The 12,760-nt window shown below is 40.9% G+C and overlaps 1 protein-coding gene across 4 annotated transcripts in view; it reads left to right on the forward strand.

The window, feature by feature from the left end:
* Positions 1-12,760, forward strand: part of MAPKAP1 (MAPK associated protein 1) — a 243,204-nt gene that overhangs the window by 218,867 nt on the left and 11,577 nt on the right. The window lies entirely within an intron of this gene.

A 12,760-nucleotide genomic window follows, 5' to 3' on the forward strand; every position in this document is an offset into this window, starting at 1 on the left:
TGACCTCCCACTTAAATGAATCTTTCTTTTCATAAGTACTTGACAAGATCTGTAAAGTAGTGTATTTAATTTACTAATTAAATTAAAACTACTGAATAATGATTTGTCCACATTGATTTAGCTTAAATAGAAAAGATCAGCATTGTTGTGATCTTCAGCAACCTTAATGGCCAAGCCAGTTAGACACAAAGGCCTCTTGTGTTTTATAGGTCAGAAGTATATAGGTAAGCCCGGGCTGTAATTGAATTGCCTACCCTGCGCCCTGCAGTTGCAGATTCCCTTTGCCTTCTCGTTCCATTGTTGCACTGGGGCTTAAGAGAATGTTAACGTGGTAATAGGCACAGGGCCTTCCCCATTATACGTCTTGCTATCGAGCGGTTCTGCATGACTAGTTAAAGAAGATGGCAAGAAGATTAATGAAAGCAAGGCTAATACAGAAGGGGGTACTTTTGCAAGACTTCTACCGAGGAGATATTAGAGCTGAACCAGAGCTTGGCTTTTTCTTTATCCTGTGACCTTTGAACCTGCCTTACTGTTGAGAGCTGCCAGGGAAGTCGACATTTTGATTGATGTTGGTACACGAGTCAGTCTTTCCCATTGAATTCCACATCTGCACGAAAATAGCTTTTCCAGCAGAATTCATACTGGCCAGAAGTGATAGCCAAATTGATGGCTGAAATGCTTTTATGTAGTTTTCATTTAAACCTAAAGGTATTTGATGGTTTAATTCAGTATCCAGTTTTCATAGATTATAAGCATTCACTTATATGTCCTTAATGGGTTCATCAACCCATAGTGAAAGACCAGTATTAAGAGTGGTCAGAGGTTTACAAAAGAGCTTCAGGCAGGTTTTATGAGAAGTAAAAGCAGTCATCAAACAAAACCTTCACCATCCTCAAAAAAGGAAAATCAGTCTGAGGGTCCAGGCAAACTGACTTTGAGGTTTCTGTATAGAAAGCAAAGTGTCTCACTGTTTCTGGGAAGCTACAGATGGAGGAGTCTAAATTCTGTCTGTATCCTACCTACTTCAGCCCCAACCCAGACTCTCTTGATCCACCCAGATGCTGAGTTCCTTGACATTGTCCTTGGGAACTAGCATTCCATCTGAAAGGGATTGTTACTTGTCTACTTGTAAGACAGCCCTGTGCAGATATGAACCTCTTCGTGTGTTCCTACTAAGTCTCTTACCTTGCTTGTGGAGCTGTAGGCCGTGTGTGTGTGTCTGTGTGTATCCCCTACCCCCTGTCCCAACAAAGAAGAGTAGGAAGGGTGGCAGAAGGACTCAGGTTTTGTTATTAAAATCGACTTGGGCACACCGCAACCGTATTTGAATCCTCTGATCACCTGATTTCTTTTTTTGCCTATTTGATGGGGGTAGTAGTTCCAGCAGAGAATGCACACACACCCACACATACCCGCACACTGAGGTGACAGGCATTCCTGTTCCTAAAGGAGGAGCTACCCAAGAATTTTGTCATATTCTTTAGATGCTCATGAGAATGAAAGAGAAATGAAGATGACATTAGCCACCCGTGGATGAAAGAGTTACAGCCCCTGAGTGAGTAGGCGGATGGCCACGGCCATAGCACGTACTGTAGGTCAGTAAGTAAGGCACGTGCATTTATACTCACATGGGCCTGTAACCAGGAAGACCACAGCCCATCCTTAGGCTCTGATGATTCCCAGGAGGTCCAGGTACTCCAAACATCAGGTGGACAAGCTATGTAATGCTTTTATTCTCTGACAAAGACTTATTTCATAAGTTCCAGATCAAATACGGTAAGTACTGTTAGATTACAGAACACAATGGACTCTAACATATTAAATGCCCCAGTTATTGAATTGCCTTTTCATAAGAGTACTCTGGAGCACAATCAGGAGCAGGCAGTGCCTCATCCTTTTAACAGATATGTTTCCTAGCCCTATTAAAAGGGGTCTTCATCTATCCTGTCAAAGGGAGTCTGCTGGGGTTTTTTAGTTTAATTACACTATCCAATTAAAACTCCTTGCTGCATTTGGATGCGCCTCTCCTTGGGCCTGAGTGGATATGACATTTACAAGGCTCGCCTTTCAAGCAGACAATAGTGTGATTGATGAGGTGCACGTTCAGTGGAGGCGAGTGCCTGTGGAAGTGCTGCTTAGTGCATTTTGATTTATTTATCATCTCCTTCCAAAACAAGGGAGCTGCCTGGGAGACGCGTTTGGGCAACCAGGGGACCACCTCCATTTTTCCAAGTGTGTGGGAGGGAAAGACCCGGAGCGTGCCGCAGAATAAAGGTGGGGAGAAAACTCTAAGCTTGAGGCTCATGTGCCTCATCTACTGCCAGGCTGCATTCTTAGGTTCTCTGACCCAGTTTGGTTTCCAGTAACCTCAGGCTGTGATCTGCTGTTAAATAGGCCACCACTGTATTTCAGGGAACAGTTCTCTGGGGCTGGATAACATTGGCCGGACCCCTGAGAACTCAGCCAGTGGGAACCAACCCAGCATGTGTGCCATTGACCTGGTCATTATTAACTGACACCTGATGTTTGCACTAGGCCTGCCAATTTATGCACCCAGCTGCATCCTTTAGAAATCCAGCACCTTCTGTCCAGGGCTACAGTCAGTGCTCGATGACTCTCTAACTCTGCCTAGGCACCTGAAGCATTTAAAAGTTGCTTCTAGAATTTGGAATTAGCCAACAGCAAGTGTGGCTTTTCAGCAAAGAGATATGGAGGTACAGTGGAGAATTTCTCAAGGCTATAGTGAAAAGGCAAACCCAAAATCTTGTTCTTGACCTACTATTGCTGTTTGCCCTCAGCATATGATAGATGGGACCAGGGTGCTTGTCCCTGTAGTTCGTGGAAAGAGGTGCTTCGGTACAGTGTATGGTCTCAGGAAGGTCAACACTCTATGAATTTAGGAGCCAGGAGATTCTGTTCTGAGCCCCAGACAAATGAGAAGAGCAACACATCTCCCGTATTCATTTTCACATACTACGGTTGCTCATAGGAGTGGAGGGTGTGTTTGCTAACTGCATAACCTGTAAGAATGTGTTTCTGAGGAAAATTGTCTGGTGCTGAGATTCTCAATGTGTTTTCATTATCTTTTCTATAAACCTGCTTCGTTTTTCCCTAGGACTTATTAATGAACAAAGAATATGTTTGTGTCCATTAAAATGTTGATATTTGTTAGAGTAGAAAATATTTGGGGGTATCAACTTTTTTTCTTCCTGGAAAAAAACCTTTTATTGCTATCAAGCTTGCATCTAATCGTTGACTTGGGCATTATGGACCTGTAATTTCAAAACAAGTAAAATGGAAAATTTGCATACATTTTGTATTTTCCTAGATTTTTATTACCCTTTCTTTAAATTTTTTCTTTTCTGATTTTAACATCAGAAGAGATCCTGATTGAGAAGAGGGTAAGGGCAGAAAAGCTGTGACGATTTCTCAGCTGGATAAATGATAGGAAAAATCTGTTTCCCTTGCCTCCTGCCAAGCTCCAAATTGTGTTTTCATAATAAATAAATGGGGTGCTTAGATTTTAAGTTCTTCTCACAGACATGGAAAAAGTAAGCCATTCTTTCATTAAAATCAAAGTGTGTGTTGCTTATAAGATTCCCATAGGCAACTTCCAGGACAGGCTAACTGCTACCAGATTAGCCCTTCTATCATAAATGACTGGAAAACTATACAAAATATAAGAAACTGTTCTCAGACACTGGAAAACAGGCAGTACAGGACTGAGCCCTGAGAGAAGGGAAACAAATGAGGTGAGACTTACTATCACTTCAACTTTCTTCAGGGTTTCCCAAGGAGAGTATAGCAGGGTCACCAAGCCCACAGAAATCAGAGCTGGAGGAGGCTGAAATTTACAGTAAATTAAGTGTGAGAGGAGGGAGTGCTAAACTGAGAAAAAACTCCAGAAAGAGGTTCTCAGATCTTCTGTTGTGTACTAAGCTGTGCATGCCTACAGTGGGACCTCACAAAGCTGGTCCGAGCACAGCTGCTAGACTGCTGTAATCTGGAGTTCTGGCCAACCAGAGGGGAACTTCCACGGCATGTAGCAGTGACTCAAGAAAGGCCACATTTTGGGACTAAGGTTAAACCAGTCCCAGATTAATAATTGTTCTAATCCTTTCCTGATAAAGTTTTTAAGTTTTTATTTTAATTCCAGTTGGTTAACATACAGTGTTATATTGGTTTTAAGTGTACAATATAGTGATTGCCCAGTACAGCTTTAAAAGGAGTCCTAAAACGGGGATCCTGGGTGGCTCAGTCGGTTAGGCATCTGCCTTCGGCTCAGGTCATGATCTCAGGGTTCTGGGATTGAGCCCCATGTCCAGCGGCCTGCTCAGCAGAGAATCTGCTTTTCCCTCTGACCCTCCCTGCTGCTCATGCTCTCACTCACTCCCTCTCTCTCTTTCTCTCTCTATCTCTCTAAAATGAGTAAGTAAAAAAAAAAAAAAAAAAAATCTTTAAAGAAAAAGGGGGATCTAAAAAAATCAAAATGATCCACAAATAAATTAACTGGTTGTTAGAATAAAACCCAATATTTTCTAAAGAATGATGACAGAATGCAAACAACCCACAATGTAATGCTTATAGTGTCCAGTTTCAGTAAGAAATCACCAGATATGCAAAGAAGTAGGAAAATGTGTCCTGTATCTAGGAGAAAATTCAGTCAACAGAAGTAGCCAGAAATGGCAGGGGTCACAGAAGTAGCAAGTAAATACTTCAAAAATAGCTATCATAAATGTGTTTAAAGATTCAAAGAAACAATAACTCAAAATGAAGAGAAATGGAAACTGCTTAAAAAAAAAAAAAAGAACCAAATGAAAATTCTAGAGCTGGAAAATACAATACCTGAATCAACAAGGATGCAACCAGATTAGAAAACCCGTTTAAAAGGTCGGTGTTAGTTACCTATTGACCATATTACAAAATCCCCCAAAACTTGGTGACTTAAAATAACAACATTTATGATCTCACAGTGGTGTGATCAGGAATTCAGCACAGCTTAGCTAGATCCTCTTGCGGAGGGACTCTCCCGAGGTTGCAGTCAGCCACAATCCTCTCAAGATTCATTTGGGGTAGGATCTGCTTCCAAGCTCACTGAGTAGTTGCTGGCAGAGTTTATTTCTTTGTGAACACCTTCAGTTCCTCGCCAAACAGTCCTTTCCGTAGGTGAGCTCACAAAAGGGCAACTCGAAGAATAAGAGAGTACCAGTAAGGAAGAAGTCACAATCATTTATAACCTAACCTTAGAAGTAGCTTTGAAATACACTTTTGCTGAATTTTATTCATCAGAAGTAAGTCACTAAGGGCACCTGGGTGGCTTAATCAGTTAAGCATCTGCCCTCAGCTTGGGTCATGGTCCTGAGGTCCTGGGATCAAACGCCATGTCAGGCTCCCTGCTTCTCCCACACCCTCTGCCCCTCCATCCCACTCAAGCTCACTCTCTCTCTCTCTCAAATAAATAAAATCTTAAAAAAAAAAAAAAAGTAAGTCACTAGGCCTAGCCCACCACACACAAGACAAGGAGATGACACAGTATGAAAAGCAGGAGACAGGATCACTGGGGGCCACTTCAGAATCTGCCTATCACAATCAGTAAACTTTAAGACAGGACAATAAAATATTCAGACTGAAACACAGAAATAAAAAATTTGATGAGAAGAACAGACTGGAATAATATCAAGTGTTCTAACGTACAGGTAACTTAAGTCTCAGGGATGGAGGAGAAAACTGTTCCAGATTTGCTTTAAAAATACCAATCCACCAATTTTAGAAGACCAATGAAGACCAAACAGGATAAATACAGAGAAAACTGTATCAAGACACATCATAATGAAATTGCTGAAAACCAGTGATAAAGAGAAAAATCTTAAGAACAGCCAGAGAAGGGCATCTGGTGGTTCAGTCAGTTAAGCGTCTGACTCTTATTGTCAGCTCAGGTCATGATCTCAAGGTTGTGGGATCAAGCTCCACATCTGGCTCTGTGTTCTGTGGGAAGTCTGCTTGAGATCCTCTCTCCCTCTCTGCCCTTGCCCCTGTTTGTGCTACTCTCTTTGTCTCTCTCAAATAAGTAAATAAATCTTTTTAAGGGGGGGTGCGCCTGGGTGGGCCAATCAGGTAAGCATCTGCCTTCAGCTCAAGTCATGATCTCAGGGTCCTGGGATCAAGCCCTACATGGGGCTCCCAGCTTCACAGGGAGTCTGCCTCTCCCTCTGCCCCTCCCCTGACTCGCTCTTTCTCACTCTTGCACTCTCTCTCAAATAAATAAAATCTTTAAATAAATAAAACAGCTAGGGAAACCAAGAGTTTCCTTAGTACTTTAAGATAAGTAAATAAGGATGATTTCTGACTTCTCATCAGAAATAATGCAATCCAGAAGACAATGGAGTGACATCTCTTAAAGCGCTAAAAGAAAAAATCTGTCAATCTAGAATTCTATATTCTGTGAAATGTCCTTCAGAAACGAGGGTGAGATAAAGACATTTTCAGACACTCAAAAGATGAAAGAATGTGTTGCCATTAAGCCTTCACTACAAGAAAGGTTAAAGGCTGGGGGGAGGGGGTGGAAATGCCAGATAGAAGCCCAGATCTACACAAGGAGCTCTCAAAATGTCATTATTAGCAACTGCACAGAATGAACCAAGAAGAATGAAATAAGAGAGGCCTCTTTGAGCAGGGATTGGCAAACCATGGCCAATCCTTACGGGTAAACATTTGCAGTTGATTTGATGATAGGGAACATTTGCAGTTGATTTGATGATAGGGAACACTAACTTTGAATTCCATTTAAGCAAAGTTATCTACTACCTCGAAAAAATTCTGTCCTTCTCTTTAGTAGACCTATATTACACCCGTCTAAAAGTAGATTTGACTATTATAGTTCAAATTTTGGCAATAAGAAATTTGGAATTTTTTTTTCTCCCATAAATATCTATGATATGCCCTTAATTTTTCTCTGGGCCTGCAAAGCCTAATATATTTACTATCTAGTCCTCTTCAGGACTAGTTTGCTTGTCTTAGAGAGTGTAGGTAAAAAGACAAAAGGAACCTGCCATGTACCGGACAGTGTCCCGCAAGCTTTATATGCACTATTTAATTTTTACAGCAGCTCTGTGAGGTTTTATATACATTTATTATCGAATTCTAGAGTTGTTGATTTTATCCTAGCAACAATGCTATGAGGTTGAGGTTATTCCTATTTTAAAGTACTAAGGAAACTGGGACTCAAGGAGTTACATAACTTGTCCAAAGATGAACATGGGGCATTAGGGGCACTAGTCCCCATGTCATCTAAAATCTATGTCTAGTTTCTGACTCCCCCTAAAACTTAACTAATAGCCTATGGTTGACCAGAAGCTGTGCTGAAAACATAAACATTGGATCAACATAATTTGTACGTCATGTGCGTTACATACTGTATTCTACAATAAAGTAAGCTAGAGAAAAGAAAATGTTAAGAAAATCTTAAGGATTGCTGTATTTGTTGATACCATACCTACTGAAAAACTCTAGTGATGAGTGAAACCATACAGTTCAAACCCATGTTGTTCAATGATCAACTGTATAAATGGTAAGAGAGGTTCACATTCTCTCAGCCACTGACACAAATCCAAGGCACTTAAACTTCTGTGCTGCTTTGATGGGAGAATATCCCTAGCCCCAGCTCAAACTCTGTAGTCTTTTTTTTCTTTTTAAACAAATGTCAGTCATGCTCGATCATCTGGTTTTTCATCCTAAAGGATATGAAATATGGGAAATTAGAAGAGGGAGAGAAAGAATCACAATAAAGATGATGGGAAGTAAAAACTTACAAGAGTTGACCAAAACTGAAACAAAACATAAACTGTTAAAAAGCAATCCAAGAACTCAGTAGGCAGGGTAGTACAGAGTAATATGGCAGCAAGGAACTATTTTGTGGCAAGATATAGAGCCTTTTGCAGCTCTGAGGAAATTATAATATTCCATACCTATAAAGATGTACATAACAGGGGCACCTGGGTGGCTCAGTGGATTAAAGCCTCTGCCTTTGGCTCAGGTCATGATCCCAAGGTCCTGGGATCAAGCCCCACATTGGGCTCTCTGTTCCTCAGAGAGCCTGCTTCCTCCTCTCTCTCTGCCTGCCTCTCTGCCTACTTGTGCTCTCTCTCTGTCAAATAAATAAAAATAAAATCTTTAAAAAAAAAAAAGATGAACATAACATAGTAATTTTATTTTCCTTACACTCTAATCCAGGAGGAAACTTTATAATGTGAAATTTTAATGCTTAAGATTGAAAAAGGCTTTTTTTTTTTTCTTTTTGCACAAAGTTCACACTAGCTGTGTGCTCTAAGGACTCTGCATAGATGGGTTTCATGTGTTGCAATTTAGCCTCCCAAGGGTACTTGAAACACAGACTTTGTCACAAACTATGGAAGAATATCCAGACACAAAACTTGTTTCTTGTCTGTCTGCTACCTCTCTAAAAGCTAAAGGGTAAAACTCAACCAGTACTTGATTACTGAAATGCCATGATATTTCGTTAAAACAACTTACACAGGAACTGAAGAATCAAGACTCCATAAACCATTGTTCTTAGGTCATTTCCTGGAGTCCACATAAGCATTTCTGCCGCATATGGGAGTAGAATACGGAAATACGGAAAAGCACGCAGATTGTTGTTTGAGTTGCAAGCTGAACTAGCCATTTAGCTATCTATTTCACGGAACACCAGTTTTACTTGAAAGAAGCTGGCAAACCATGGTCATTCCAAGTTGAGTATTTAGCAGACATTTTCCTGAAAATAAAGGAGGGAAGCCCTTCACTTCAAGGAAAACAAGGGATAATATTTGATACCATTGATGAAATTCAAGATTTCAGATGACAATTAGAATTTTGGAAAACTTGTATCTGTTACTGAGCTTGGTTTCTCATAGCTTAAAGACTTTCCTAATGAGATCAGTGGTGATATTAATGAATGTGCTACTTTTTGTGCTACTTTTTGCATCGTGAAATGTGTCCGCATTTGGAAGACCTGCATAACTCCATGAACCAATATTTTCCAGACTACTGCATAATGTTACAAAATCCTTCAAGAGTAGAAGATTCATTCAGAGTGCCAGACCAAAAACAAGACCAAACAAAAACCAAAAAAACAAAGTTCCAGACAGACCAGTGGATTTTAATGTAATGGAATACAACAAGTTTATTAATGTGGTTTTACATTCCATATTGCAAGTACTCTTTAAGGAACTACCATGTATCAAGTTTGACATAGTGTCAAAGAAGAATATTTGCAAAGACAAATACTAAAATATGCCTCCCTTTTCCAAAAACATATCTGTTTGAGGCTGGCTTTCTTTCAAACGCTTCAGCCAAAATAGTGTATCAACAGACAAAATGCAGGAGCAGATAGGATAGTCCAGATGTGTTCTATTAATATTAATTAGATTTCAAAAATATAAAGTAATTCCACTCATTAAACTTTTTGTTTGGGGAAATATCAGGGTTTTTCCATTTTAAAAAATACATAGTTTATTTTAACTTGTAATGGGTTTATTATTTTTCATGAATTAAATATTTTTTAAGATTTCTCAGTTTTAATTTCTAATGCAATAAATATTGATATAATTCACACAAACAAAAGCTTTTTGGGCTCCTCAGTAATGTTTGTGATGTAATTCTGAGACCAAAGTCAGAATGCTGATCGAGTGTCTTGAAAATTGTCTTAAGAAATTTGGACTTTATTGTGAGGACAACAGGAAATGAAGCCACGCAGGGTTTTAGGAGAGTGACAGTGGCCAGATATGGGTTACAAAAGGATGACTCCTGGGGCACCTGGGTGGCTCAGTGGGTTAAAGCCTCTGCCTTCGGCTCAGGTCATGATCCCAGGGTCCTGGGATCGAGCCCCACATCGGGCTCTCTGCTCAGCAGTGAGCCTGCTTCCTCCTCTCTCTCTGCCTGCTTCTCTCTGATCTCCGTCTGTCAAATAAATAAATAAAATATTAAAAAAAAAAAAAAAAAAAAAAAAAGGATGACTCCTGTAGGTAGATGTTTGGATCTGAAGAAGTCATGATCGAAAGTAGGAAAACCAGAAAGGAAGCAATAGATGGTCGGGACCTGGGTGAGGTCAAAAAACAAATGGAAGGGCGCAGAAGATAAATGTGTGAGAACTGCTTAGGAGACTGGATTCCTGGAACAGCTTTTGATTTAAAGGGACATGTTGACCGATTCTGGACGTGCTACATTGTAGGCATGTGAAGATGACAGCGGTACTTAGTAGCTGGCCGGGAAACTCTGGAGAAAGGTCTGTCTGCTTCGGGATCATCAACATGAGTGGTAATTAAAATCTAAGGGGCAGACCTGAAAGAGCAGGGTTAGAAGGAACAATGATCAAGCACAGAACGCTGAGAAGACTATTTCTTAAGGGACACATGAAGGAAAGGATCACAGAAGAAGTAAGAAGCAGATTGGCTGGAGAAGTCTACTGACGGGTCAGTAACTGTGGTTGGGTGGAAATCCAGGGTAGAGAGGAGTTCGGGGAGAAGTAGCAAATACAGCAGAGAAGCCAAGCAAGCTAAAAGCTGAGAAGTATCTACTGGGTCTCTCCACATAAAGGTCACAGTGACCTTAGCAAGAATGTTTTCAATAAATTAGAGGAAGAAGGGGAATCACATTGCCAGGGGAGTTTTTATAATCAGATAGCTTTAATTATGTTTATAAGAAGGAGCCAAAGAGTGAGAGAGAGAAGGTTTGAAAGATGCAGGCAGAACCTAAGTAGGTCAGACTCGGCCCCTGCTCTAAAGGTCAGAGGGGTCATTACAGTTCCCCAGGCCTCTGCCACTGTGGGAGTGCTGAGGCAGCGATGCCAGCCTTTGCCACTTGAAGTACATCGACCTGAAGCCCCTACAGGCAGCTCAGAACTGCTGCTTACAGTGGAGACCGGGTCCATTTGGGTTTCAGCCTAGAAACCAGAGCATTGCAGCCCTGTCCTGAGAACTCCAGGTTCTACAGAAAGGTACCGTTTTGCCTCAAAGAACACGTGTTCCCACTTGTTTTCCCCAGGAATTTCAATAAGAGGTTTCCACTTGTTCCAGGCCAGAGGAACCCGAAGAGATCTGACCCTGGAAACCCAGCTTTCAAATATATCCATGCTGCAACAGCTCTTAAAATTTATAAATGTTTGTTTTCCTTCTTTGTTCAAGGTGGCACAGAGAGTGTGGATTTGGGCTAAAATGCACTGATTTGCAAGGAGGCCATTTGGAATTACAAAGATAGCAAGGTGTTGGGAGCCCTCCCCATAGAGTTCAAATGCTATTTCTGCCACTTAAAATCTTGAACAATACAAATACAGATTACAGAGGTATTTTTTTTTTAAGATTTTATTTATTTATTTGACAGAGATCACAAGTAGGCAGAGAGGCAGGCAGAGACAGAAAGATGGGGAAGCAGGCTCTCTGTCGAGCAGAGAGCCCGACACAGGGCTCAATCCCAGGACCCTGGGATCGTGACCTGAGCCGAAGGCAGAGGCTTTAACCCACTGAGCCACCCAGGTGCCCCCAGATTATAGAGGTCTTAAAACTCAGTTTCCTCAAAAAACAAACCAGTTCAAAGGTGGGCTAAGGACTCGAGTAGACATTTCTCCAAAGAAGATACATGAATGGCCAATAAGCACATGAAAAGATATTCAACATCATTAGTCATCCGGGAAATCACAACTGCACCGAAGTACTGCTCCATACCCATTAGGTTGGTTGTGAGGAAGGAAGGAAGGAAGGAAGGAAGGAAGGAAGGAAAGAAGAAAGAAAGGGGGAAAAAAATGTGATGCGGTGGAGAAATGAGAGCCTTCGTGGCATCTTGATGGGAATGTGAAACAGGGCAGCCAGGGCACAACACAGTTTGGCTCAGAAAGTTAAACATCAAGTTACCATATGGTCAGCCCATTCCCCTTCTGTGTATATGCCCAGAAGAACGGAGAGCAAAGGTTCCAATAGATACTTACATACCAGTGTTCATGGCCCCGCTGTTCCCAAGAGCCAAAAGATAGAAACAACTCAAATGTCCATCCACCTCCGGGTGAACGGATAAAATAGGGTAGATCCATAAACTGGAATATTATTCAGCCTTGAATGAAATTCTGGTACATAGTACACAACATGGATGAATCTTGAAAACCATGAGAAATGAAATAAGCCAGACACAGAAGGACAAATACTGTATGATTCCACTGATACTTGTCACCTAGAATAGTTAGGCTCATAGTTACGGATAGTAAAGCAGAGAATACCAGCAACTAGGAGAAGGGAGAAAGGGACGTTGCTGTTTAGGGAGTACAGAATGTCTGGGATGATGGGAAACTTCTGGAAATGGATAGTGGTGGTGGTTGTAGGACATTGTAAATGCACTTTATACAATTTAAGTTTACACTTAATGCCTGAATGGTAAAATTTAGAATTCTTCCTCTTAAAAACTTTTTTTAAAGGGCATCCATGTCTCATATAAAGGAATTGAAAAATAATCCAAATCCTCAAAAGATGTTTTTCATAGCTCTATTGGTAATACTGGAGATTTTATAAATATCGTAAATGCAGAGAGCATGAACTTTGGCACACATCCACTTACTACTCGTTGCAAAAGAATGCACTTTTGAAAAACATGGTTGTAGAGACTATGTAGCAACATGGAATGGGCTATGGTGAAATGTTAACTAAAATGAAAAAAAGCTCTGGGGTGCCTGGGTAGCTCAGTGGGTTAAAGCCTCTGCCTTCGGCTCAGGTTATGATCC

This window comes from Mustela nigripes, chromosome 9 (genome assembly GCF_022355385.1).
Source record: "Mustela nigripes isolate SB6536 chromosome 9, MUSNIG.SB6536, whole genome shotgun sequence".
Taxonomy (NCBI): Eukaryota; Metazoa; Chordata; class Mammalia; order Carnivora; family Mustelidae; genus Mustela; species Mustela nigripes.